This window comes from Neoarius graeffei, chromosome 6 (genome assembly GCF_027579695.1).
Source record: "Neoarius graeffei isolate fNeoGra1 chromosome 6, fNeoGra1.pri, whole genome shotgun sequence".
Classification (NCBI taxonomy): domain Eukaryota; kingdom Metazoa; phylum Chordata; class Actinopteri; order Siluriformes; family Ariidae; genus Neoarius; species Neoarius graeffei.
This window is the reverse complement of record NC_083574.1, coordinates 27296029-27321428: the sequence shown is the minus strand read 5'-3', so window position 1 is coordinate 27321428 and position 25400 is coordinate 27296029. Positions and strand designations below refer to the sequence as shown.

The 25400-nt window shown below is 43.5% G+C and overlaps 1 protein-coding gene across 13 annotated transcripts in view; it reads right to left on the bottom strand.

Annotated features, from left to right (window-relative positions):
* bcl9l (bcl9 like) overlaps nucleotides 1–16242 on the bottom strand; it is a 429368-nt gene extending 413126 nt beyond the window's left edge. For 8 of the 13 annotated variants that reach the window (XM_060923530.1, XM_060923533.1, XM_060923519.1 and 5 more), the window contains exon 1: nucleotides 15967–16242. The gene's annotated coding sequence lies outside the window, so the exon portion shown is untranslated. Of the gene's footprint in view, nucleotides 1–15963 lie in introns of all 13 variants that reach the window. The other 5 variants (XM_060923531.1, XM_060923520.1, XM_060923517.1 and 2 more) reach the window with 1 other exon arrangement.
* Between the last annotated feature and the right edge of the window lie 9158 nt (nucleotides 16243–25400).

Genomic DNA, 25400 nt, shown 5'->3' with positions numbered 1-25400 from the left:
TTTGGTTCACTATGTCTTACGTTGTAGACTGCTTACAGTTGTACATCTGTGGCACGACCAATTCCTAAATGGGAATTTGTTTTATTTTGTTTTACATTATTATTTTTTTCTTTCTATCCATCCGTTAATTTTTTATTTACTTTATGTGAGAGGCTAGGCGGGAGCCCGGGTAGTTAGGGCTATATTCCCCCGCAACAAACACTAAATGTGTGGATTTTTCTTCGAGGGATATTGTTAATCACCATGTTCATGTAGGTAAAGAGGAGGGAAAACGCTGAATCTATCTGTCAGTCAGACTTATCTTTCCAGACTTCCATATGGGTTTTATCTTTCTCACTTTTCTTTATGTTTCAGTTCCTATGGGTTGCATGTACAGAACAAAGTCTAGGATTTACACAGTATGGTCAGCTTGAGTAATATCAGAAGATATGATGGTTGCCCAGTTAACTGTGTGAGCTGGAATGTGAAATCCCTCAACCATCCAGTGAAGTTCGGAAAAATAGTTACACACTTAAAACAGCTTAGCACAGACATTGCATTTTTACAGGAGACCCATATATGCCTAGCAGACAGTCTGCGTCTCAGTAGGAAATGGGCAGGTCAGGTAGCCTAGTAAACTAGACCCACCCGCCTGGCGGCCAAAAATATTTTTGCCTAGCGAATGGGTCTAGCCTCGCACCATATAAACAAAAACACCCCGGGCATCAAATCGTGCCCGCCAATCACAACGCAAGGTTTTTGTTTGGATTCTTTGGGCAGGCTTTTGCAGGAGTGACGACAAAGCTGCGCGACGCTGGAGAAAGCACAACAGGAAAGATGGCTACGGCTAGTGAACAGCGCGCGTTTGACTCCGCTTTGGAATCAGTTTTAGAAGAATTAGACTTGGAGTTTTCGTTGAAACATGAGCAGGAAGAGGCTCTCCGCTCATTCCTTTTCAAGAAGGACGTTTTCGCTGTTTTGCCGACCGGCTATGGCAAAAGTCTGATCTACCAGCTGGCTCCGCCCATAGTCAAAAGGATGGGGCTAGTTTGTGCAGTACGAAGAATTAATAAACAGCTTTGAAACATTACTTTTTGATTGTTTCTTATTTTCCCGTTATTTTAAATTTAAGGGAAATTATTTCACCAAACACCACTAAATAAAAACTCTCAAAAACAGTTTAAGCAAACCCTTGAAAAACACTTGAAAAAAATAAGAGTGTATGTTAAGTATGTGGTACAGACTCCAAACTTCTGGTCATTATCTCCAAACTTCTTAATATCTAGAACCTGTTTGTTAATTAATACGCATTTTGAAAAATTATTTATTTCAAGGTCTTCCCCACTGCGCACTCTGACTACGTCACAGTCACTGTTGCACTGATTGGTCAGAGCATTGGCCTATACGCACAGAGACAGTTTGAAAGACAGCGGTTTGTTCCACCCCCACCCTTCAGAAATGTCTACGGATCGAGGCCAGACTAAATATTCACATTTAGTCTGGCTTGCCAGGCTACAGGTCAGGTGTTTCAGTCCAATTTTCAGTCCAGGGCAAGAGGAGTAGCTATCTTGATTAGTAAAAACGTACAATTTACAGTGGCAAGTGTGCGGGCTGACCCAGCTGGGCGTTCTTTAACAAATTTTTTCCCTTCTACCAAATATGTTGACACAATCTTATAATTGGTAGTGATACAAACTGTGTACTCTCACCTCTTGATCAGAGCGCTCTTGGGAGAAAGCCCCTCACTAAATCTGCTCAATCTATCAACCTATTTCTTGAAACTTATGGAGTAGCTGATGTGTGGCGTTTCCGCAACCCCACTTCAAGAGCATATTCCTTCTTTTCCCCAGTTCATAAAACTTATTCGCATATTGATTATTTTTTCTTGACAAAAGAATTTTACATTTCATAGTAGTGAGAGATTATGGAGCCATAGTTATTTCGGATCATGGGCCACTGAAAATGAAAATACTCATTCCTGAAACACAGCCCATATATCGCCCATGGTGACTCAATTCTTTACTTCTCTCAGAAGAAGAGTTTGTCAGTTTTATATCATCTGAAATTAAATTTTATCTTGACATTAATCAAACTCCAGGAATGTCGTCTTCTACCATTTGGGAATCATTAAAGGCATATCTAAGGGGTCAGATTATTTCATATTGTGCTAACAAAAAAAAGACAAATATGAACGCCTTAAACAGTTAACTAACGAAATATTAGCACTGGACAGGCTATACAGCTACTCCCCCTCAACAGATTTAATCAAAAGACGTATGACACTACAGACTGAGTTTGACATTTTATCTACCCATCAGGCCAAATATCTTATTTCGAAAACGAGACATGGCCATTATGAACATGGGGAAAAGGCTGGGCGAGTGCCTGCACATCAGTTGCGTCAAAGATCAGCTAACCAAACAATCCCAGCAATAAGTGATGATAATGGTATAAAATGTACTGATAATAAAGAAATCAATTCTTGCTTTAGTAAATTCTACCAATTATTGTACACTTCCGATTCGTCCACTAGGCTAATCCATCTGAATTTGAAGATTTTTTTAAGCCTCTGAATATACCATCTGTAAATTCCGAGTTAGTTACTGAGTTGGAGAGGGATCTTTCAGCCATGGAGATCATCTCAGCAATCGGAGACATACAAAGCGGCAAATCTCCAGGGCCAGATGGTTTTCCAACTGAATTTTTCAAAAGATTTTCTGATCAACTCTCTCCTTTATTATTATCAGTATTTGAAGAATCATTCCTCTCAAGATCCTTACCTCCTTCCATGCATGAAGCAGTTATCTCTTTGTTGCTTAAAAAGGATACAAACCCTCTCAACTGCAGCTCATATCGCCCTGTCTCCCTCCTGAATACGGATGTAAAAATCCTTGCAAAAGTCTTAGCACGCCGCCTTGAGGTTATCCCAACCATTATCTCTCCCGATCAAACAGGCTTTGTAAAGGACCGTTATTCATATTTTAACTTCAGACGCTTATTTAATATCCTGTATGGCCCCCCTCCACTGAGCCACGAAGATAGCAAGGTGATACTTTTGCTTGACGCTGAAAAAGCGTTCGATCGGGTGGAGTGGGATTTTCTTTTTAAGACCTTAGAAGCATTTAAATTTGGCCCCAAATTCATATCCTGGATTAAGACTTTATATACGCTCCCACTGGCAGCAGTACATACTAATAATAATATATCCAACTATTTTAGGTTACAACGAGGTACAAGACAGGGGTGCCCCCTTTCACCACTCCTATTTGCTATTATAATTGAACCGCTGGCGATAGCCTTAACCCTGGAGAACCCAAAAAATTTGGTCATATTGGGTAGCGGCAATTAACAGGGGTCAAATTTGAACCCCCGTGGGTTCTCCAGGGTTAAGACAGAGCTCCACAATCAAGGGGATTCATCGGGGGGTTCGGATCACAAAGTCTCTCTATATGCTGATGACATGTTGCTGTTTATATCGGATCCTCTCTCAAGTATTCCAGAACTATTGAGCTTACTTGCGAAATTTGGAAGCATGTCTAGCTATAAAGTTAATCTTCAGAAAAGTGAGCAGATGCCTATCACCTCTGCAGAAGAGATGAATATTGGGCTAACCCCTTTCGAAATTAGCCCTAAAAAATTTAGGTACTTAGGTATATGGGTAATACGCAATTACAAGGACCTTTATAAGGCCAATTACCAACCAAGATCTGGATCGATGGGATGCCCTACCTCTCTCTTTAGGGGGAAGGATAAATTGAATCAAGATGAGTGTACTTCCTAAATTTCTATATTTATTTCAAAGTCTTCCCATTCTTTTAACAAAATCTTTTTTTTTCAACTTAAATAGCCAGATATCAACCTTTATATGGAATAAGAGGCAACCGAGGATAGGTAAAAATATTTTACAGTTGCCCTGCACAATGGGAGGCATGTTGCTCCCTAATTTTATGTACTACTACTGGGCAGCAAATATTAGATCATTGATGTATTGTATGAGGAATTATGTTGATAGCCCCAGTTGGATGGTATTGGAGAGGGCCTCAATCAAAGTCACCTCCCCTGCAGCTTTATTGTGTGCTAAACTACCTTTCAAAACGCCCATTTCAAACTTTACATCCAACCCAATTGTGATCCATTCAGTTAAGATCTGGAACCAGTTTAGGCGATCCTTCAGGTGGGGTTTACATTAGACCGTATCAGCGGATCATCAGATTAACGTTTTTAAAACGATTAGTGTGCACACAGCAACACCAATACACGATTCGCGTGCACACAGCAACACCAATACACGATTCGCGTGCACACAGCAACACCAATACACGGATACGCTCGGCTCCGCAGGCATCCTGCGCTCCAAATCACTCCGCCCTGAACAGCGAGTGCCCTCTGGAGGGTGCGCACTCCGGCCCTGCGCAGCTCACAGAGCGTGCGAGTGAAGTGCACAAGCAGTGATTCGGGACTGAGCCGCTGTGTGTGTGATCCCAGCGCATATCACTTACCACTTGCAAGTGGAAGGATGGCAAGCCTAAAGACAATCATAACTACACAATGGGCAGTATTTGCATCAGTATTTGCAGTATTTGCATACTTTTATACTCTTTAATGAAAGGTGATACAAGGCGGAAGTCCGCGACGTTTTTCAGCAGTCGCGTCACATGACCAACGCCAGCGAATCAGGAAGGTGGATGTCACAGTGACGTTGTCCAATGACTATGCCAGCTAGAGCTCAGCACAGCGTATCCGTGTATTCTCAATGTTTACACAGCACCAGACCAGACACGATCTGGATTGAATACGTGGACCCTGGCGGATTCCCGTTTTCCGGCGTTTCCAGGTGTTTTAATGTAAACGGACAGTGCATCCGCGAAGAAAACGAGACAGATACGGTCTAATGTAAACTTGGCCTCAGTATTAGTGGTTTGCCGCTTGCTACCCCAGTGTCAAAAAACCACGTTTACCCCATCAGTAATTGATGATGCCTTTGATACTTAGCCAAAAATTGGAATAGGGTCACTGTATGATCTTTACATAGAAAATAGGTTTGCCTCCTTTGAACAGCTATCACAGAAATTTGGTATTCATAGGTCACAATTTTTCAAGTTTCTACAGGTCAGATGTTTTGTTACATCTAACTCAGACTCTTTTCCTGTGTGTCCTCCTAGGTCACTTCTAGATTCGATTTTTAATTGTACTACAGTCACCAAACAAGCTATCAGCAGAATTTATACATTGCTCAATTCATACCAAGCGACCAATCTGGAGTCTCTTAAAAATAAATGGGAAACAGACTTAGAAGGACCTATTTCAGAACCAGTCTGGCAAAAAATTATACAGAGAATTTATTCCTCTTCTATATGTCTAAGATACGCAGTAGTACAGTTCAAGCTCGTACATCGTCTTCATTGGTCCAAGGATAGATTATCTAAATTCAAGCCAGATTTGGATCCTACCTGTGACCGATGTAAACAAGTCCCGGCCACACTGTTGCATATGTTTTGGACCTGTCCAAAGTTATCCAGATTTTGGTTATCCATTTTCAAATCAAATCAAGTTTATTTGTACAGCGCTTTTAACAATAAACATTGTCGCAAAGCAGCTTTACAGAATTTGAACGACTTAAAACATGAGCTAATTTTATCCCTAATCTATCCCCAATGAGCAAGCCATTTTCAGGGCCTTCTCTAAAATATGTGGGAAGACACCCATCCCCCTTAATTTCATTGTTTGGTGTGGCTCCAGTGGACGTTTCTCTTAGTAGGTGTAATATTAATATGATTGCCTTTTGTTCTCTGTTGGCCAGAAGACTTCTCATCTCATCATCTCTAGCCGCTTTATCCTGTTCTACAGGGTCGCAGGCAAGCTGGAGCCTATCCCAGCTGACTACGGGCGAAAGGCGGGGTACACCCTGGACAAGTCGCCAGGTCATCACAGGGCTGACACATAGATACAGACAACCATTCACACTCACATTCACACCTACGGTCAATTTAGAGTCACCAGGTAACCTAACCTGCATGTCTTTGGACTGTGGGGGAAACCGGAGCACCCGGAGGAAACCCACGCGGAGAACATGCAAACTCCGCACAGAAAGGCCCTCGCCGGCCACAGGGATCAAACCCGGACCCTCTTGCTGTGAGGCGATAGCGCTAACCACTACACCACCGTGCCGCCCGCCAGAAGACTTATTCTTTCTAAATGGAAAGACTCTCAGCGTCCAACATACGGACATTGGATTAGAGAGGTAATGTGTCATATCCATCTAGAAAAAATCAGATATACCATTAGAGGATCTGTTGGGAAATTCTATTCTACCTGGCAACCATTTATATCCTTTGTTGAACGTATGGCAGCTACCAACTTAACTGTGTAACGTGCTAACTGTGTACAACAGAAACGTGACCCTGGGAAATTGCTGTTAAGAATGAAGGAAAACGTGTTTGTAAAATGTATTAATTTTTACAAATGTATATATGTATATATATTTTGTATGCCTGGTTGTATTGTTACCTGTTACTGATCCGATGGTTTGGGGGTGGGGCGGGAGGGTTTTGTGTTGTGTGGGTATGTGTGTTTACGGGTAGGTTTTGTGTTGTTTGTACTATTATGTGTAATTGAAAAACAATAAAAAGACTGATAAAAAAAAGATATGTAAATCATTCAATTTACATATCCTTTTTTTTGATAATCATTCAAATTATTTTTTATGCCATTTTGATTGGCTGAACGAACTGCAAATAATTGCCTACAAATAATGGTCTGCTCATACGCATTACAGTGGAAAGCCATTTTGCTGCAAATAATGGTCTGCTCATGCACAGTTACTTTGCACTTTTGTCAACGTAGCTCAATTTCTTTATCATTTGACTCATCGTGCAAACTTTATAATCAGTATTTCAAAAAAATAATTTGAATGATAAAACAATTATTGAACTCTGTTTTCACTAGTGTCTTGCAAGCAATTATTTGCCTCTGCCTTCAGCAAATAATTAATTGCTTGCTCATCACTAACAAATCATGATATTTTGTTCAACCTCATCCAATAATTGCTTCATGTTTACAAAAAAAATTCAAATTTAAAAGTTAAAAAATTATATATTACACACACATACACATTATATATGTGGGTCCGTCTCAGAAACTGGTCTCTCATTTGGGACATTATGGTTAAAAAATAATTTTTCTAATTTTACTTTTTTTTTTTTTTACATTTACCTAATACTCAATGTTTCGTTTATCATGTTTAATAAGAATAAAGATAGTATCTTGCTTTATCTGGCCTCCACTATGGAACATTTTTTAATTACAATTCAAATGCTTTTGCAGGGTTTTTTCTAGAAAAATTTAGTATGAGGGCGCTCACCATGGCGAGGGAGCGAAGCGGGGGGGGGGGGGGGGGGGGGGGGGGGGATGGTGCCGGTTGTCCCCCCGCCGTGCAAAGCCTTTGAAAAATGCTCCAATGGGACATTCTGAGGCTATCTGAGAGGGAAATTGTAACAAATTGTTTGCCAACATTGAAAAAGAAAGAAGTAATCTTCTTCTGCCCCGGACAGTCTTTGGCTTTCTTCCGCTTCATGCCGCGGGATGACATCTTTAAATGCCCAAGTGCCAACAAAAACAACTCGCGAACTACTTCTGTCAAAAGCTCCCGCGCTGGTGGGTGAAAGGTCATTCAGTCTCGAGAAATCTCGCTCTACAAGTCAGCTGACCTTGTATGTAACCCATGTCAAATCTCGCGAGAGCAGCCGCGACAAGTAAACAACTAAACAACATGGCGCCTCAGTCTGGAAAACGCCAATTCGGATTGTTTTTGCACCGTCTGGCAGTGTATCTACTATGATTGGAATATTTTTGGAGCAATTATAACGTATTTGATGATCAGACACATTGTCACATGGTGTTGCTGGGATGTTTTCACGGAGTCGGTAAGGGGGCGCACGCCGAGAGTAAGAGGGTGCAGCACCCCTGTTCCCCCGTTTAGACGAAAGCCTGCTTTTGTAAAATTTATTTACATATAAAATAACTACATCCTGAAGAATTAAAGCCCCTCCTTCACAGATGAATGAAAATATTGAATAAATTTCCTCTTTTTGATTGCTTGGGTTAAAAATGCCAAGTTATGATGACTGAATTGATTATTCACTTAAATATGAATAATAGGATACATTTTGGGTATTTGATATGGCAAAATAGGACAATAGAACACAATGGAAAAATCAAGAACACACCGGAAAGACGAGAATAATGGCGGTGGTAAAAGAACAGCGGCTGAAGGTCGTGCAGGTCTCTGCTGTGGCGCGCGAGCATCGGAACATCACTACCGCACTGGATGGAACGCGAGGTGGGGGCGGGGCAAAATGACTGGCCGTAGATTCTATCAAAAGTTCGATCTAAATTGACCATGGTTGCAAAATATTGGCCAAAAATACGCAAACACTATGAAATATAAAAGTAAGATGAAAAAGAAACATTCTATTGCCTTATACTACAAGACTAAAACAAAATAAAACTGTCAAAACTCACCTTTTCAGTGATAACGTCCAAACAGATCACTCATGTAACAGAAAGACCGCAAACGGAAGCATGATCAACTGTTGGAGTGGAAAATTCCATTCTACACATGCAAATTGTTAATGTGTGTCCTTCCCCGCACACAAACACGCTACGATAAAAAATAGACCACAACTCATTTTATAGCTCAGAAATTCATACAAGACCAGCTACTATTGTAACATATTCTGTAAGAAACATATTCTATAGCGAACTTTCAGCTTTCGTTTTAAAAAACAAAATCGCAGATTTATTACAATTTTTATATGGTATAGTGATTTTAAGTTCCTACTTTTGGTGAGGTAGTGACCTTGACCCTGAGGCTTTCCGTTTAGATCGAAACACACGATCATATTGGTTTTGGGTATGCGGAAAATGGAGTTACAATGGTGATCAAATATTTTGCATGATGTTTTATTACGGTTATGATTATTCTGTGAGCACACCAATCCTTAGGTGTATAAAGTTATAACTTAAAATACAATTAGTGGTAACTGTAGACTTTTCAGTGGACTACAACCTTTTTAAGGGAAATGTGATGTAGTCAACTGTTTATCATGTCCCAGATCAAGCTGCCATTTTTCCACAAATTTGCAGAATTTTTGCCAAATTCTGAAGAGTATTCACATCAAAGATTTAGTTTTATCTGTATTATTTCTTTCATCATTTTATTTCAAATTAAAACCAACATCACCATTCAAAACCGTATAGTTTATTGACTGAGTATATTTAGTGGGGAACCCCCACAGTACCCAGTTTCTGAGACAGACCCTTTTTTTTTTTTTAAATGTTCAATACAGTTTGCCAAATTTGAATGCACCTCTATGTAGGGAGTCTAAAGTCCTTCCCGTGCAATGCCCTGGTCTTCCCAGGAAGGCTCCCGTCTTAATACTAACCAGGCCGTTAAGGCGCATTTGGGCGGCGCTGATCTCCGTTTCTATAGCCCTCGGCCTCTCACCTATACAGCTAGGGTTACAGTGGGGGGCTAGTCCTCTGGTAACTGCGAGAGTTTGACTCCCCACTCGCATCTGTATTGCAGTGTGCCTTGCTAGATGGCAGTAGGTACCATTGTCAACATGTGTGTATGTGAGAGAGGAAGAAAGAAAGAGAGATGGGGAAGGAGGTGCTGAGCGAATCAATGCAAACAGCTCTACAGTGAAATAAGATTTTACCCATTTTAAATAGAAAAAAAGAAAATCCATATGAGGCAGTCAATGTTGATATTGTGGTGGGCTGCCACAAATAAACCAATGTATGTGAAACACTGGGATTTATACTGGCTTATCATTGAAACCAGCAGATGAACTAATTTGAATTTGGAATTGATCCAAACAAAGTCAAGGTCACACAAGGTCAAATGTCTGAAATAGTTTTTCTTCAATAGCGTTCTTCCTGTTTACTTACACTTTCATGTTTGGGAACACAAGGCCCGCTTTCTGGCAGTCTAAATTTTCTGCCATCAGTCCGTCGATTCATGCATCCTTCTTAGATTCACATTAGCATGATTTCTCAGAAATTAGTGTTTGAATCCTTGTAGGTTTCATATAGAATGTCACTGATTTTGGAATTGATTCAAGCAGGGTCAAGGTTTCAGCAATGTCAAATGTCTGAAGTAGTTTTTCTTAAATAACTTACTTTTTGTTTGAAGTATGAGTTAATACACATTAGTAAGAAGAAGGACCAGACAGAGGAATCCCTGTTGACATCGTTGGCACGGAGTTTTACTTGTTGGCAAGTAAACAAAAAGGTGTTTCCTATATCTGGTATTATGCAGTTTAAACAAAAAAAGTGCTCCAGTCATTGGCGTATAGGTAAGTGTTCCTAAAGAACAGGAACATTTCACATATCTGAGACATTTACAGGTGTTATATAATTTAACAACATACACTGCCAGTCAAAAATTTGGACGCACCTGACAATTAGGATTTTTTTTCTGCACTTTGACTATTTTCTACATTGTAGAACAATACTGAAGACATCAAAACTAAGAAATAACATATGGACTATATCTGGAATTATCCAGTAACCAAAAAAGTGTTCAAAAAACATTTCGTATTTTAGATTCCTTAAAGTAGCCACTGTTTTCCTTGATGACGCTTTGCAGGCTTTTGGCAATTATCTTAACCAGCTTCATGAGGTAGTCACCTGGAATGCTTTTCAATTAACAGGTGTGCCTCGTCAAAAGTTAATCATCAGTGCAATTTCTTGCCTTCTTAATGTGTTTGAGACCATCAAACAGTAAATAGTAAATAATTAAAAATACAGTAATAGCCCTGTTCCACAACTGTAGTAATCCATATTATGTCAAGAACCTCAACTAAGTAAAGAGAAAATGACAGTCCATTGTTACTTGAAAACATGAAGTGTCTTAAAGGGCTGATGACACGAACATGACTCTATGCAATTTCTTAAACTATACAACATGGCAAACATGTTAGATTTCTGTTATAATTACGTGAAAAGAAGCTGTTGTTACGCGAATATCCAACTTTTAATTGCACAGCACAAGAAAACTGGGTCCGTGGCTCACGGCCATGCTGTGACGTCAGCGGAAGAACACGCTGCGGTTCACTGGCTGTTCTACTCAATGGAAATGGCACATGAAAACGCCGGTGAACTCTCTAGTGCTAGCTCTTCCTCTGAACAAAAGAACAACCAAATACTGGTACTTTAAGCAGTGATCATGATGGCATGATTTTATCTGATTTTAAATAAATGAGATTGATAATAATGTGAATGTTCACAACTAGTACATACAAACTCTGCAGCTTCTGATTCAGCAGCTGCGTCATACTCCGCAAAAACATCAGCAAGAACCTACAATATAAATGGAAATGCAATACACTAAGCTCAAATGACTTTTGGAAAGTATAATTTCTAAATTTTTTCTACATATTCTTGAAGTCGGTCATCGGGGTACTTGCTACCGTTCCCTAACAACGCATGGCAAAGGGTAAAGTGTAGTGTTGCTACGAGTACTTGCTAAAGCCTCCGGTGGAAGATCCTCGATGTGCTGATAAGACATACAGTTCTATATAACACACAAGTGTCACGATAATCACAAAACAGATGCAAATTGTTAAAATACCTAATTTTTAAGCAGTCATGTGTTGATCTCTTCCGAATAGAATCTATGATAGCCTACCCTCTTTACCCTTTGCCTCTCGTTGCTAGGCGGCAGTTACATGAAAGCTGCAAGCTTTCACAAGCAAATACATGACTGATATCATGCCGACTTTATGATTACATTTATGATTATCATGAATGTGTACTCTATGATGTGTACTCTATGAGCGCTCTGGAGCGAGTGACTTCCAAGATGGCCGCGCAGACCGCAGTGTTACTATTTTTAGGATCATGTCGGAGCACTCTATAGCTCTACGTACCTTTATCTTATGTCGTTTCTCAACACATGTTCTGACAGGAGGACTGTCTTTGGAGGAGTCGCCTTGTCCCAGGCGACTGCTGGATCCGGCATAGCTACTAGTAGACCCCCTCCGGAATACTGTAGGCACTGCTGATGGTAGTAACACACGTTTGTGCTGAACTGCACACCCAAGAGATTCTTTTAAGCTGGGAAGGGTGTCAAAACAATCCAAATCGAAGTGTTCAGAGCACAGGACGGATGTTGGTGAGGGCTCCCACTTGTCACGACTGTGCCTGACTTGCTTCACCCACTTCACATGCAGCTCGGGATCTCTGGGAAACTTGAATAAACTTACCCCATCCTTGTGGGTTTTGGAGCAAAAGCCGGCAACACAACGCGAAGGCATAATAACATATACACACACATATATATATATATATATATAAATAAATAAATGTATAATAATGTATAATAATAATACTAATAATGATAAACTGAACACCTGTCGCATCAACAACAAACTGGTAAGTTAGGAGGAAGATTCTTTCGCTAAATAGGCGCCTTCGTGAATTAATATATGGATCATCGGGAATTACTTTTTATGTTATAAAACATCGCCAAAGATGTCAAAAACGTGTCATCAGCCCTTTAATTGATAAAAATAAAACACTGAATTAGGTGTGTCCAAGCCTTTGACTGGTACCGCATGTTTATTATATTGTAACTTTTCTGTATGTTCATTATGAGCAGTTAGCACTGTCGCCTCACAGCAAGAAGGTTCTGGGTTTGAGCCCAGAGGCCAACAGGGGCTTTTCTGTGACTACATTTACATGCACGTCCAAATCGAGCTGCTGTTGGTAATCGAGCAAAGGGTCCCAGCAGGGGTGCCAGAGAAATCCAATCCTACATGCACAAGTGAAATCGGGCTATTGTGCAAGGTGCATTGTGCACCCGAGCCACACGTGGCGCTACACGCCCCATCGTGTTGGTACACTTCCGGTTGTCGTCATGAAGAAGAGCTATAGCGTTGCCAGATACTGCTGACGTTTTCCAGCCCAAAACATGTTCAAGTCCGCTAAAATGCACTTAAAACCCCCAATCTGGCAACACTAGCAGTTCCGTGTTCAAGCTGTTCGGCTTGCTCTAACAATGGCTACAAACTGTCCGGCGCAGACCACTGTTTTGTAAGACAACTTATTTTGCACAATAATATTTTTCTAAAGTCCATTTTTTGCTTACAAAAAATTTTTTTTTTTTTTTTGCTTACAATTTAACTTATGTCTTAATAAACACACAAAAAGTTCAATTGTTTTGTTTTTATTGACATTCTTCAGAAGTTGGACATACACATATACATATATATATATATATATATATATATATATATATATATATACACACACACACAAATACAATGACTTGTTTATGTACACAATTCACAGCTATGCAACAGCTGTACAGATGTATTTGGTGATACAGTAAGTGAGCTAAATTTTAACAGTGCAAAGAAAAGATTCATGCCGTTGTCATGATTCGTTGTCATGCCGACCGAGGCTGTTGTGTTTCCCGCTTGTGGTCTCGTCACTCGTCACTTCCGGAAGTAGCTCGACAACTAGCTCGATAGGGTATACATGCACAAAGTAGCTCGGCAGAAATCGCATAAACTAGGTCGTGTAGCTCGATTCCGAGAAATCAAGTTCGGTTCAATTTCAGCCGAATTAAGGTGTACACATGTATACATTTTGAACTTCGATTTCAGTCGAGCAACGGCAGAAATTCGATTCTCTCTATGTGCATGTAAACGTAGTGAGTGTGGAGTTTGCATGTTCTCCCCATGCCTGCGTGGGTTTCCTCCGGGTACTCCGGTTTCCCCCACAGTTCAAAGACATGCAGGTTAGGCTAACTGGTAGCTCTAAATTGACCATTGGTGTGAATGGTTGTGTATCTCTGATGATCTGGTGACTTGTCCAGGGTGTACCCCCCACCCATAGTCAGCTGGAATAGGTTCCAGCTTGCCTGCGACCCTGCACAGGATAAGTGTTTACGGATAATGGATGGATGGATTATGAGCATTCATGTGTGTATAACGTACATGTTTCCATTTTTCTTCTCTGTACCTTTAAGAGGTGAGCTGACTTTTCTGTTTACACATACACTATATTGCCAAAAGTATTTGCTCACCCATCCAAATTATCGGAATCAGGTGTTCCAATCACTTCCATGGCCACAGGTGTATAAAATCAAGTACCTAGGCATGCAGACTGTTTTTACAGTTTGGAGCTGGCCCCGTCCTCTTCCAACATGACTGTGCACCAGTGCACAAAGCAAGGTCCATAAAGACATGGATGACAGAGTCTGGTGTGGATGAACTTGACTGGCCTGCACAGAGTCCTGAGCTCAACCCGATAGAACACCTTTGGGATGAATTAGAGCGGAGACTGAGAGCCAGGCCTTCTCGTCCAACATCAATGTGTGACCTCACAAATGCGCTTCTGGAAGAATGGTCAAAAATTCCCATAAACACACTCCTAAACCTTGTGGACAGCCTTCCCAGAAGAGTTGAAGCTGTTCTAGCTGCAAAGGGTGGACCGACTTCATATTGAACCCTATGGATTAGGAATGGGATGTCACTTAAGCTCATATGTGAGTCAAGGCAGGTGAGCGAATACTTTTGGCAATATAGTGTATGTAGGAGAGCAGAAAAATATAGTTTCTTGAATGTGTGAAACTATAGTTTTGTACAATTTGGTTTTTTTTGTTTTTTTTTAAACAAGTTGTCTTAAAATGTCAGAAAAGAAAAGGAGGAGACAAAGCTCTTTTTAAATTGATTTGTGACCATGCTTTGTTTGGATACATACAAAGGTTATGACATGAATCAATAATCCCAACATCCCGATCATATGGAGCCTGCAGAAATACACACCTTCTATTGCCTTTTTAAGGAGTTAACAGAACATGGTATATATAGCAGGCTATCACAAGCAATTCAGCTGAAAGAAGAGTTTAAACTGTAAGAATATGCTATGTATCCCTTGAATACAATCTGGCAGTGCTTTCGGTATGAAGTCTTCACAAACTCCTGGCATGACCCTAGATAGAACAGTTTCCAAGCGTTCTTGGCAGATTTTCAGTCAAGTCTGATGATAATCACAATCATTAGACATTACCTGGTTAAAGCCCAACCAGGAGTCACAAAGCCATGCCCATTTTGGCACTACTGTAGAGTTTACGAACACAAACAGACCGAGTTTCGACTTTGTGATTGCATCATTAACAGGCACTATATTGCTATAACAAGCTACCAAAACCTGAGCTCCACGTCACAACAATTCCGAGGTGAATCATTATGAATATCGGTGACTTTTAACCAGAACGTTTATATAGAAAAGCGACAGAAGTGAACATCACTGCGCATGCTTCGCCGTCATACGAAGTCAAGCAGTGCGGTGGAGACGTGACAGTAAAGTTTGCGGAAAAAGAACAGGATTCGAGTAACTTTTTTTCCAGCTTAATAGGGAAATAGCAGCGCTCGTCATAGTCTGAATAAAATTCTCGGCTTTATGTCACCCAGCATTAGCTTCAGCCTGTGGCTGTGACCGTCTCACCTGTAATACCGATATCACAACTCCTGCCTGAGTATGACCACACATTCTGTTTTCACTAACTGACAAGAGCAGGAAAAATAACACCCTAAAAAATAAGAGAGTAACTGCCCGTCCATGATTGTTAGAAACATTTTGTTCTGCGTCATTTGACAGTAACATGGAAACGGCCTGACGTCTGCCTTGTTTGTCGTCAGCTCATTAGCTTCCATTGCATGAAAAGCTTAGCTAGCCACATAGCCACCAACGCTTGCTAACTGCAGTAGGCTAACTAACGCTACCCTGGTCTTCCGTTCAGCTACGTAACGTTTCGGTACATATGTATAGCAAGCATTATTATTGTTGCTGCTGCTGCTAAACAGATGCAGTGTTGGTTGCTGAACCATTTTTACAGCTACAACTGCCAGTCGATGGATCTAACAACAGTGAGGTTTGTGTTTTAACTGACACTTAATATATGTTTCCTACCACCTTTCCGCGGTGTCCAGGAGGGAAGCCGATGTCAGGAGTGACGGTCGAGCTGACATCACCAAAAGTGGCCACCGCGCGAGATTCTCAGGCTCTGGCGAGCAAAAACTGCAAATCCTGCGATCAGAAACGAGGCGCATTCACAATCGCCCTCGTTCGGCTTGAGGCGGAAGAGTCCCGGGGAAGACAGCAGATCATGATTCCGCGATCGGAGACGACAGGGAAGGGCAGGACATCGCGTTCATATCACACACAGCGTAGGTACAACACTCAAGCAAGCGCACGCGCACAGACAGACAGAGAGAGAGAGAGAGAGAGAGCGCGCGCGCGCGCAGCTCATAAAAATGACTCGCACACCCACTTGAGTGCCGTCTGCTCAGGTTAGGTTACCCGGTTTGTTTTGCACACTTGGACAGCCACAGTAGCTAACTCTATTTCTGGTCAAGTACAATGATGCACAGAGATTGAATTATGTAAGTCAAAAAATAAGAAGCAAAGTAAAAACACACTGCTATTTGTGTTCTATTTCTGTAAAAGGTAAAAAAATGTCAGATGTCATGTTAGATCTTTTTCCACCTTTGATGTTATATGCAGCCTGATCATTGTAAGGGGTTTCTCTTTTTGCCGTCAGTCTTTTTTTGGTTTGTTTTTCACTTGAATTTGTTGGTTGAGTGTACATCCCTTAACTAATACTTAAAAAGCACGTTTTGTTAAAGCACGTACTGCTTAGAATACAACACACCAACTTAGCAAATTTGCTAAATTAATTCTATTCCACTCGTCTTTACAAAATTGCTTCAGATCGATCAGTTTGGGGGGGTCGCCTGTGCAAGCTCTTCAAATCACTGCACAAGTTTTCAATAGGATTTAGATCTCGGTTCTGATTAGGCCATCCCAAAACTTTGATATTTTTCTCCTGAAGGTATTCATGTGTTGATTAGGCCCGAGCACCAAGGTGCACCATAGGTGCAAAGCCCTGTTGTTTTCAGCATGTTTTTTTCTTATTAGGGCCCGAGGACCGCAGCTGCAAAGCCCTATTGTTTTTGGCATGTTTTCTCCTTATTATTATTATTATTAGTAGTAGTAGTAGTAGGGGCCAAGCACTGAGGTGCAGGCCTATGGCCTGCACCATAGATGCAAAGCCCTATTGTTTTCTACATGTATTATTATTATTATTATTATTATTATTAGGGCCCAAGCACCGAAGCGCAGAGCCCAGAGGCGCAAAGCCCTATTGTTTTCGGCATCTTTTTTCTTATTAGGCCTATGGTCTTGACCGTAGGTGCAAAGCCCTATTGTTTTTGACATTATTATTATTATTATTATTATTATTATTATTATTATTATGTCATCTCATTATCTCTAGCCACTTTATCCAGTCCTACAGGGTCGCAGGCAAGCTGGAGCCTATACCAGCTGAGTATGAGCGAAAGGCGGGGTACACCCTGGACAAGTTGCCAGGTCATCACAGGGCTGACACATAGATACAGACAACCATTCACATTCACACCTACGGTCAATTTAGAGTCACCACTTAACCTAACCTGCATGTCTTTGGACTGTGGGGGAAACCAGAGCACCCGGAGGAAACCCACACGGACACGGGGAGAACATGCAAACTCCGCACAGAAAGGCCCTCGTCGGCCACGGGGCTCGAACCCGGACCTTCTTGCTGTGAGGCGACAGCGCTAACCACTACACCACCATGCCACCCTATTATTATTATTATTATTATGGCCCGAGCATCAGTGCAATGCCTTATTGTTTCTGTAATTTTTAAGACCTGAGCACTGGAGGTTCAAGGCCCTATTGTATTCATAAGGATTTATTATTATCGCATCTCATTATCTCTAGCCGCTTTATCCTTCTACAGGGTCGCAGGCAAGCTGGAGCCTATCCCAGCTGACTACGGGCGAAAGGCGGGGTACACCCTGGACAAGTCACCAGGTCATCACAGGGCTGACACATAGATACAGACAACCATTCACATTCACACCTACGGTCAATTTAGAGTCACCAGTTAACCTAACCTGCATGTCTTTGGACTGTGGGGGAAACCAGAGCACCCGGAGGAAACCCACGCGGACACGGGGAGAACATGCAAACTCCGCACAGAAAGGCCCTCATCGGCCACAGGGCTCGAACCCGGACCTTCTTGCTGTGAGGCGATAGCGCTAACCACTACACCACCGTGCCACCCTATTATCTCATCTCATCTCATTATCTCTAGCCGCTTTATCCTTCTACAGGGTCGCAGGCAAGCTGGAGCCTATCCCAGCTGACTACGGGCGAAAGGCGGGGTACACCCTGGACAAGTCGCCAGGTCATCACAGGGCTGACACATAGACACAGACAACCATTCACACTCACATTCACACCTACGGTCAATTTAGAGTCACCAGTTAACCTAACCTGCATGTCTTTGGACTGTGGGGGAAACCGGAGCACCCGGAGGAAACCCACGGGGAGAACACGCAAACTCCACACAGAAAGGCCCTCGCCAGCCCCGGGGCTCGAACCCAGGACCTTCTTGCTGTGAGGTGACAGCACTAACCACTACACCACCGTGCCGCCCCCCTATTATTATTTTTATTATTATTATTATGGCCCGAGCATCAGTGCAATGCCTTATTGTTTCTGTAATTTTTAGGACCTGAGCACTGGAGGTGCAAGGCCCTATTGTATTCATAAGGATTATTATTATTATTATTATTATTATTATTATTATTTAACACTTTGCCATTTTGGAGGTGGTTCCCATGGGAGAAAACTCATGAAATTTGGTGCACACGTCAGTCATGTGCACCGCTACTCAGTGATAGGGGCTTGACCCCAGGTATCTCTGGAGGACTCCATAGCACCCCCATATGTCATTGAGACACCTCCCCGGTAATATAGTTTCACCTATCCTTGTCAAATTTGGTAGGTGTTTGGAGTGCCCCTAGACAAATAAAATTGCAATATACATTGCATCAGTCATACTTAACAAGAAGTGAGATTTTTGATTTTGTGTGTTTTGACACGTTATATGAATGACTCCATTGCCAAAACACCTGTTACATTTTGATGTACTCTTCCTAGGCGGTTCGTTGGATTCATGCCATATTTGGTATACATCATGTAAATTGCGAAGGGATTTGTGGTATCTTGCAAGTTGCTGAAATGGGAAACCAATAAATTTCTGTTACGCCACACAAACAAGAATCGTGTCATAAATTCACCGTGCATTGCCTGCTATGGCTAAAAATTCACAGGTTATAGGATATGATGGTTCTGATGATATCCACATGACCAATTTGGCCCTCTGGTATAGCGCCACCATTTGGACCTGGACAGTCATGATTCCATTGCCTAAAAACTTTTTGACTCATGAAATTTGGTACTCACATCAGTCCTGGCCACCACTATTCAGGGATAGAGGCTTGACCCCGGGTGTGTCCAGGGGGCTCCTTAGTGCCCCCACATGTCATTGAGACTTCTACCCGGTATATAGTTTCACCTATTTGTGTCAAAATTGGTAGCTGTGTGGGGTGCCCCAAGATGAACAAAACTGAAATGCACATTGTTTTAGTCAATTGACTTGTGACAGGATTTGTGAGATCTTGCATGATGTTGAAATGGAGAACCAATAAATTTGTATGTTTCGCCATGCACACAGGAAGTCCGTCATAAATTCACCATGTATTGCCTGATAGAGCTAAAACTTCACAGGTTATAAGACATCAGTGTTCTGATGATATCCCTACGCCCAAAGTGAGCCTCTCCTGTAGCACCAGCCCTTGAGTGTAAGGGCCCTTTATCGCCACAAGTGGCTCATCTCATCTCATTATCTCTAGCTGCTTTATCCTGTTCTACAGGGTCGCAGGCAAGCTGGAGCCTATCCCAGCTGACAACGGGCAAAAGGCAGGGTACACCCTAGACAAGTCGCCAGGTCATCACAGGGCTGACACATAGACACAGACAACCATTCACACTCACATTCACACCTACGGTCAATTTAGAGTCACCAGTTAAACTAACCTGCATGTCTTTGGATTGTGGGGGAAACCAGAGCACCCGGAGGAAACCCACGCGGACACGGGGAGAACATGCAGACTCCACACAGAAAGGCCCTCTCCGGCCACGGGGCTCGAACCCGGACCTTCTTGCTGTGAGGCGACAGCGCTAACCACGACACAACCGTGCCACCCGCTGCAAGCGGCTATATTTTTTAGAATTAGAATTTTACCAGACTGTAAGACATTTTGACACACATTTTGGGGTTATTGTATGTATGTACTGGCAGAATTTAGGCAGGATTGAATGGGCATGGTTTTTGTGAGAAAGGGCTTTTGTCTAGCCACCGTATCGTATAGAGAACTTTCAGTGATGTCTCAGATTTTTGTTTTTCATGCAGCATCAGCCATATTTCCGGGCAAACAAAGAAACAGCCACAACAGTTAATGAAAATTGAGATGACTGCAGTCTGTGCCATCTCTCTGAAACAATTAAAATTCTTATTTTATACCAGCAGATCGCAATTCATCAAAAAGCTGAAACATGCAGGCATCACAGATCCATATAATTTACCCATAAAACGTATTTATTATTTATTCTGCACACTGCTCTCTCTCTGCATGTGTGTGTGCATGTGTGTGTGTACTGCTTCAGATGGGTTAAATACAGAGGAGGAATTTCACTGTGCCTGAGTAAACATGTGACATAAATAAAGGCTTCTTCTTAATTTACCCACAAACATGTTTATTCCACTTGAAAAGTGTATGGCAAACCAGCTACCAGATTTGGGACACTACGACGTCCTGAACTATTTTTAGTATTTGGGACTTCTAAATACACTGGAGATGCTAAAGGCATACAAAAGTACAGATGCCTACTGGTATTTTGAGGCAGGTTTCATGCCAGAATGTTATGGGAAATTGTCGATAAAGAAAAAAAAATACCTTATGGCAAAGATAAGCTCAAACGTGCACTTCTAATAGTAATACACAAGCCAGGGCCTAGATCTAGCATATTTTATGGTGTTTCGCCTTGTCTACATTATCAGTATATAACAAACATGCTGCTAATCGAATCAAGCATTAGGTCTAATAAAATGTATCACATCCAAAGCCCCCCTCCTAGAGCTGCCACCTTATTGTGGTGGAGGGGTTTGTGTGCTTGAATGATCCTAGGAGCTATGTTGTTGGGGGCATTATGCCCCTGTTAGGATTTCCCAAGGCAGACAGGTCCTACGGTAGGTGACAGGCCAGACCAAGAGTAGTTCACCAAAACCCCTTATGGAAATAAAAAAATCAAGGACCGTGATGTCGCCCAGTATGGCGCAGCCGGGGCCCCACCCTGGAGCCAGGCCTGGGGTTGGGGCTCGTATGCGAGCCCCTGGTGGCCGGGCCTTTGCCCACGGGGCCCGGCTGGGCTCAGCCCCAAGCAGTGACGTGAGCCCGACCTCCTGTGGGTTCACCACCCACAGAGGTAGCCGTAGGGGGCCGGTGCAGTGGCAGTCGAAGGCAGGGTCCTCGACGTCCTGATCCCCGAACACAGTGGCTAGCTGTTGGGACATGAAATGTCACTTTGCTGGGGGGGAAAGAGCCTGAGCTTGTGCGGGAGGTTGAGAGGTACTGGCTAGAGATAGTCAGGCTCACCTCCATGTATAGCTTGGGCTCCGGAACCCAGCTCCTTGAGAGGGGCTGGACTCTCCACTTGTCTGGAGTCGCCCACGGTGAGTGGTGGCGGGCTGGTGTGGGCTTGCTTCTGGCTCCCCAGCTCAGCCGCCATGTGTTGGAGTTTACCCCAGTGAACGAGAGGGTCGCCTCTCTGCACCTTAGGATCGGGGAGAGGGCTCTTGCTGTTGTTTGTGCCTACGGGCCAAATAGCAGTATAGAGTATCTGGCCTTCTTGGAGTCCCTGGGAGAGGTACTGAGAGGTGCTCAGACTGGGGACTCCATTGTTCTACTGGGGGACTTTAACACTCACATGGGCGACGACAGTGACACCTGGAGGGGCGTGATTGGGAGGAACGGCCTTCCCGATCTGAACCTGAGTGGTGCTTTGTTATTGGACTTCTGTGCTAGTCACGGTTTGTCCATAACAAACACCATGTTCGAGCATAGGGGTGTCCATAAGCGCACGTGGCACCAGGACACCTTAGGTCAGAGGTCAATGATCAACTTTGTTGTTGTTTCATCTGATCTTCGGCCCTATGTCTTGGACACTCGGGTGAAGAGAGGGGCTGAGCTGTCAACTGATCACCACCTGGTGGTGTGTTGGATCCGCTGGCAGAGGAGGAAGCCGGACAGACCTGGCAGGCTTAAACGTATGGTGAGGGTCTGTTGGGAACCTCTGGCCGAGCACTCTGTCAGGGAGGTCTTTAACTCCCACCTCCAGGAGAGCTTCTCCCAGCTTCCGAGGGAGGCGGGGGACATTGAGTCTGAGTGGACCATGTTCTCTGCCTCCATTGTCGACATGGCTGTTCAGAGCTGTGGCCACAAGGTCTCCGGTGCCTGTCGTGGCGGCAATCCCCGAACCCGGTGCTGGACACCGGAAGTAAGGGATGCCATCAAGCTGAAGGAGTCCTTTCGGGCCATGTTGGCCTCCGGGACCCCTGCCGCAGCTCGGGCAGTTATGGAGGCAAAAACTCAGAACTGGGAGGAGTTCGGTGAGGCCATGGAGGAGGACTATCGGTTGGCCTCGAGGAAATTCTGGCAAACCATCCAGCGCCTCAGGAGGGGGAAGCAGTACTCTGCCAACACTGTTTACAGTGTGGGTGGAGAGCTGTTGACCTCGACTGGGGATATTGTCAGGCAGTGGAAGGAATATTTCGAGGATCTCCTCAATCCCACTGTTACGTCTTCCATTAAGGAAGCGGAGGCTGATGACTCAGAGGTGGACTCATCTATTACACAAGCCGAAGTCACTGAGATGGTTTGCAAGCTCCTCGGTGGCAAGGCACTGGGGGTGGATGAAATCCGTCCTGAGTATCTTAAGTCTCTGGATGTTGTGGGGCTGTCTTGGCTGACACGCCTCTGCAACATCGCGTGGCAGTTGGGGACAGTGCCTCTGGAGTGGCAGACCGGGGTGGTGGTCCCTCTTTTTAAGAAAGGGGACCGGAGAGTGCGCTCCAATTATAGGGGAATCACACTTCTCAGCCTCCCCAGGAAGGTTTACTCCAGGGTACTGGAGAGGAGAATTCGGCCAATAGTCGAACCTCGGATCCAGGAGGAACAATGCGGTTTTCGTCCTGGTTGTGGAACACTGGACCAGCTCTATACCCTTCATAGGGTGCTCAAGGGTTCATGGGAGTTCGCCCAACCAGTCCACATGTGCTTTGTGGATCTGGAGAAGGCATTCGACCGTGTCCCTCGTGGTATCCTGTGGGGGGTGCTTGGGGAGTATGGGGTTCGGGGCTCTTTGCTAAGGGCTGTCCGGTCCCTGTACGAATGGAGCAGGAGTCTGGTTCACATTGCCGGCAGTAAATCAGGCCTGTTCCCAGTGCATGTTGGACTCCGGGAGGGCTGCCCTTTGTCACCAGTTCTGTTCATAATTTTTATGGACAGAATTTCTGGGTGCAGCCAGGGGCCAGAGGGAATCCTGTTTGGGAACCACAGGATTTCATCTCTGCTTTTTGCGGATGATGTCCTGTTGGCTTCTTCAAACCAGGACCTTCAGCATGCACTTGGGGTGGTTTGCAGTCGAGTGTGAAGCGGCTGGGATGAGAATCAGCACCTCAAAGTCCGAGGCCATGGTTCTCGACCGGAAAAGGGTGGCTTGCCCTCTTCAGGTTAGTGGAGAAGTCCTGCCTCAAGTGGAGGAGTTTAAGTATCTCGGGATCTTGTTCACGAGTGAGGGAAGGATGGAGTCGTGAGATCGACAGGTGGATTGGTGCAGCCTCCGCAGTGATGCAGTCACTTTACTGGTCCGTCGTGGTGAAGAAGGAGCTGAGCCAAAAGGCGAAGTTCTCGATTTACCAGTCAATCTACGTTCCAACTCTCACCTATGGTCATGAGCTTTGGGTAATGACCGAAAGAACAAGATTGCAGATACAAGCGGCCGAAATGAGTTTCCTTCGCAGGGTGGCTGGGTGCTCCCTTAGGGTGAGAAGCACAGTCACTCGGGGGGAGCTCGGAGTAGAGCCACTGCTCCTCCACATCGAGAGGAATCAGCTGAGGTGGCTCGGGCATCTCTTTCGGATGCCTCCTGGACGCCACCCTGGGGAGGTGTTCCAGGCATGTCCCCCCGGGAGGAGGCCCCGGGGAAGACCCAGGACACGCTGGAGGGACTATGTCTCTCGGCTGGCCTGGGAACGCCTCGGTGTTCTTCCCGAGGAGCTGGCCGAGGTGTCTGGGGGAAAGGGAAGTTTGGGCTTCCATGCTCAGACTGCTGCCTCCGCGACCCGGCCCCAGATAAGCGGAAGACAATGAGATGACATGAGGCATCCAAAGCCCACATCCAGAAATACATTTTAATGTTGCACAGAGCTTTCACATTAACCTGATAAAATGTTCTCCACACACACGGGAATGTTTTGTGGCATCCTGTTTAACTGCAGTTCACCATTTTTCTCATCTTTCTGGGTTTGTCAGGAAGCGGCGAAAAGTTAAACTAGGCTTATCTCCACATCTGTTATGACATCTAAAAGCACTATACTCTGGCATTGTTCCTTTAGATGTAACTTCTACAAGTTTATCTGTAAATGTTTACTGATTTGGGCTTGCAGTCGCTCGCATACACTTGTCAGTTGCTGTCAAACACAAAGCTTACCAGGCAACATGGCCATGTAAACAAATCCTCAGTTGAGATGACATCACAATATGACATCCTCCATAGCCAGGGATGGAAGTCTCATCTCATCTCATTATCTCTAGCCGCTTTATCCTGTTCTACAGGGTCGCAGGCAAGCTGGAGCCTATCCCAGCTGACTACGGGCAAAAGGGATGGAAGTCATGAATTTCAATTAATCTCATTTTATTAGTTTATTTTCGTGCCCTTATGTTTTGGCTTTTTTAAACTGTAACTTTATTTTTACTTCAGTATGTTTTATTTTGATGGATTTTGCTACTTCATTACTTTTTTACTCTGTTCAGGTTTTTAAAAAATTCTCCATTAACAATGCATCAGAAAATGATGTGGTCTCCTACAAGGTGTGGTTACTGCCCCTTTTTGGTGGAAAACAAAATTTCAACACAAATGATGGCTATTGGAGTCCACATGTGTTTGACAAGGAGATAAATCAAAATTTTAAAAAATAAGTATAGTTGCAGGGGCGGCACGGTGGTGTAGTGGTTAGCGCTGTCACCTCACAGCAAGAAGGTCTGGGTTCGAGCCCTGTGGCCGATGAGGGCCTTTCTGTGTGGAGCTGTTAAGACTGGTAAGAGTATGGAAAAAACGAGGTTGCCTTACAAAAAATGTCATTTATTCAATCAAATTTCCCAAAACAATGGTTA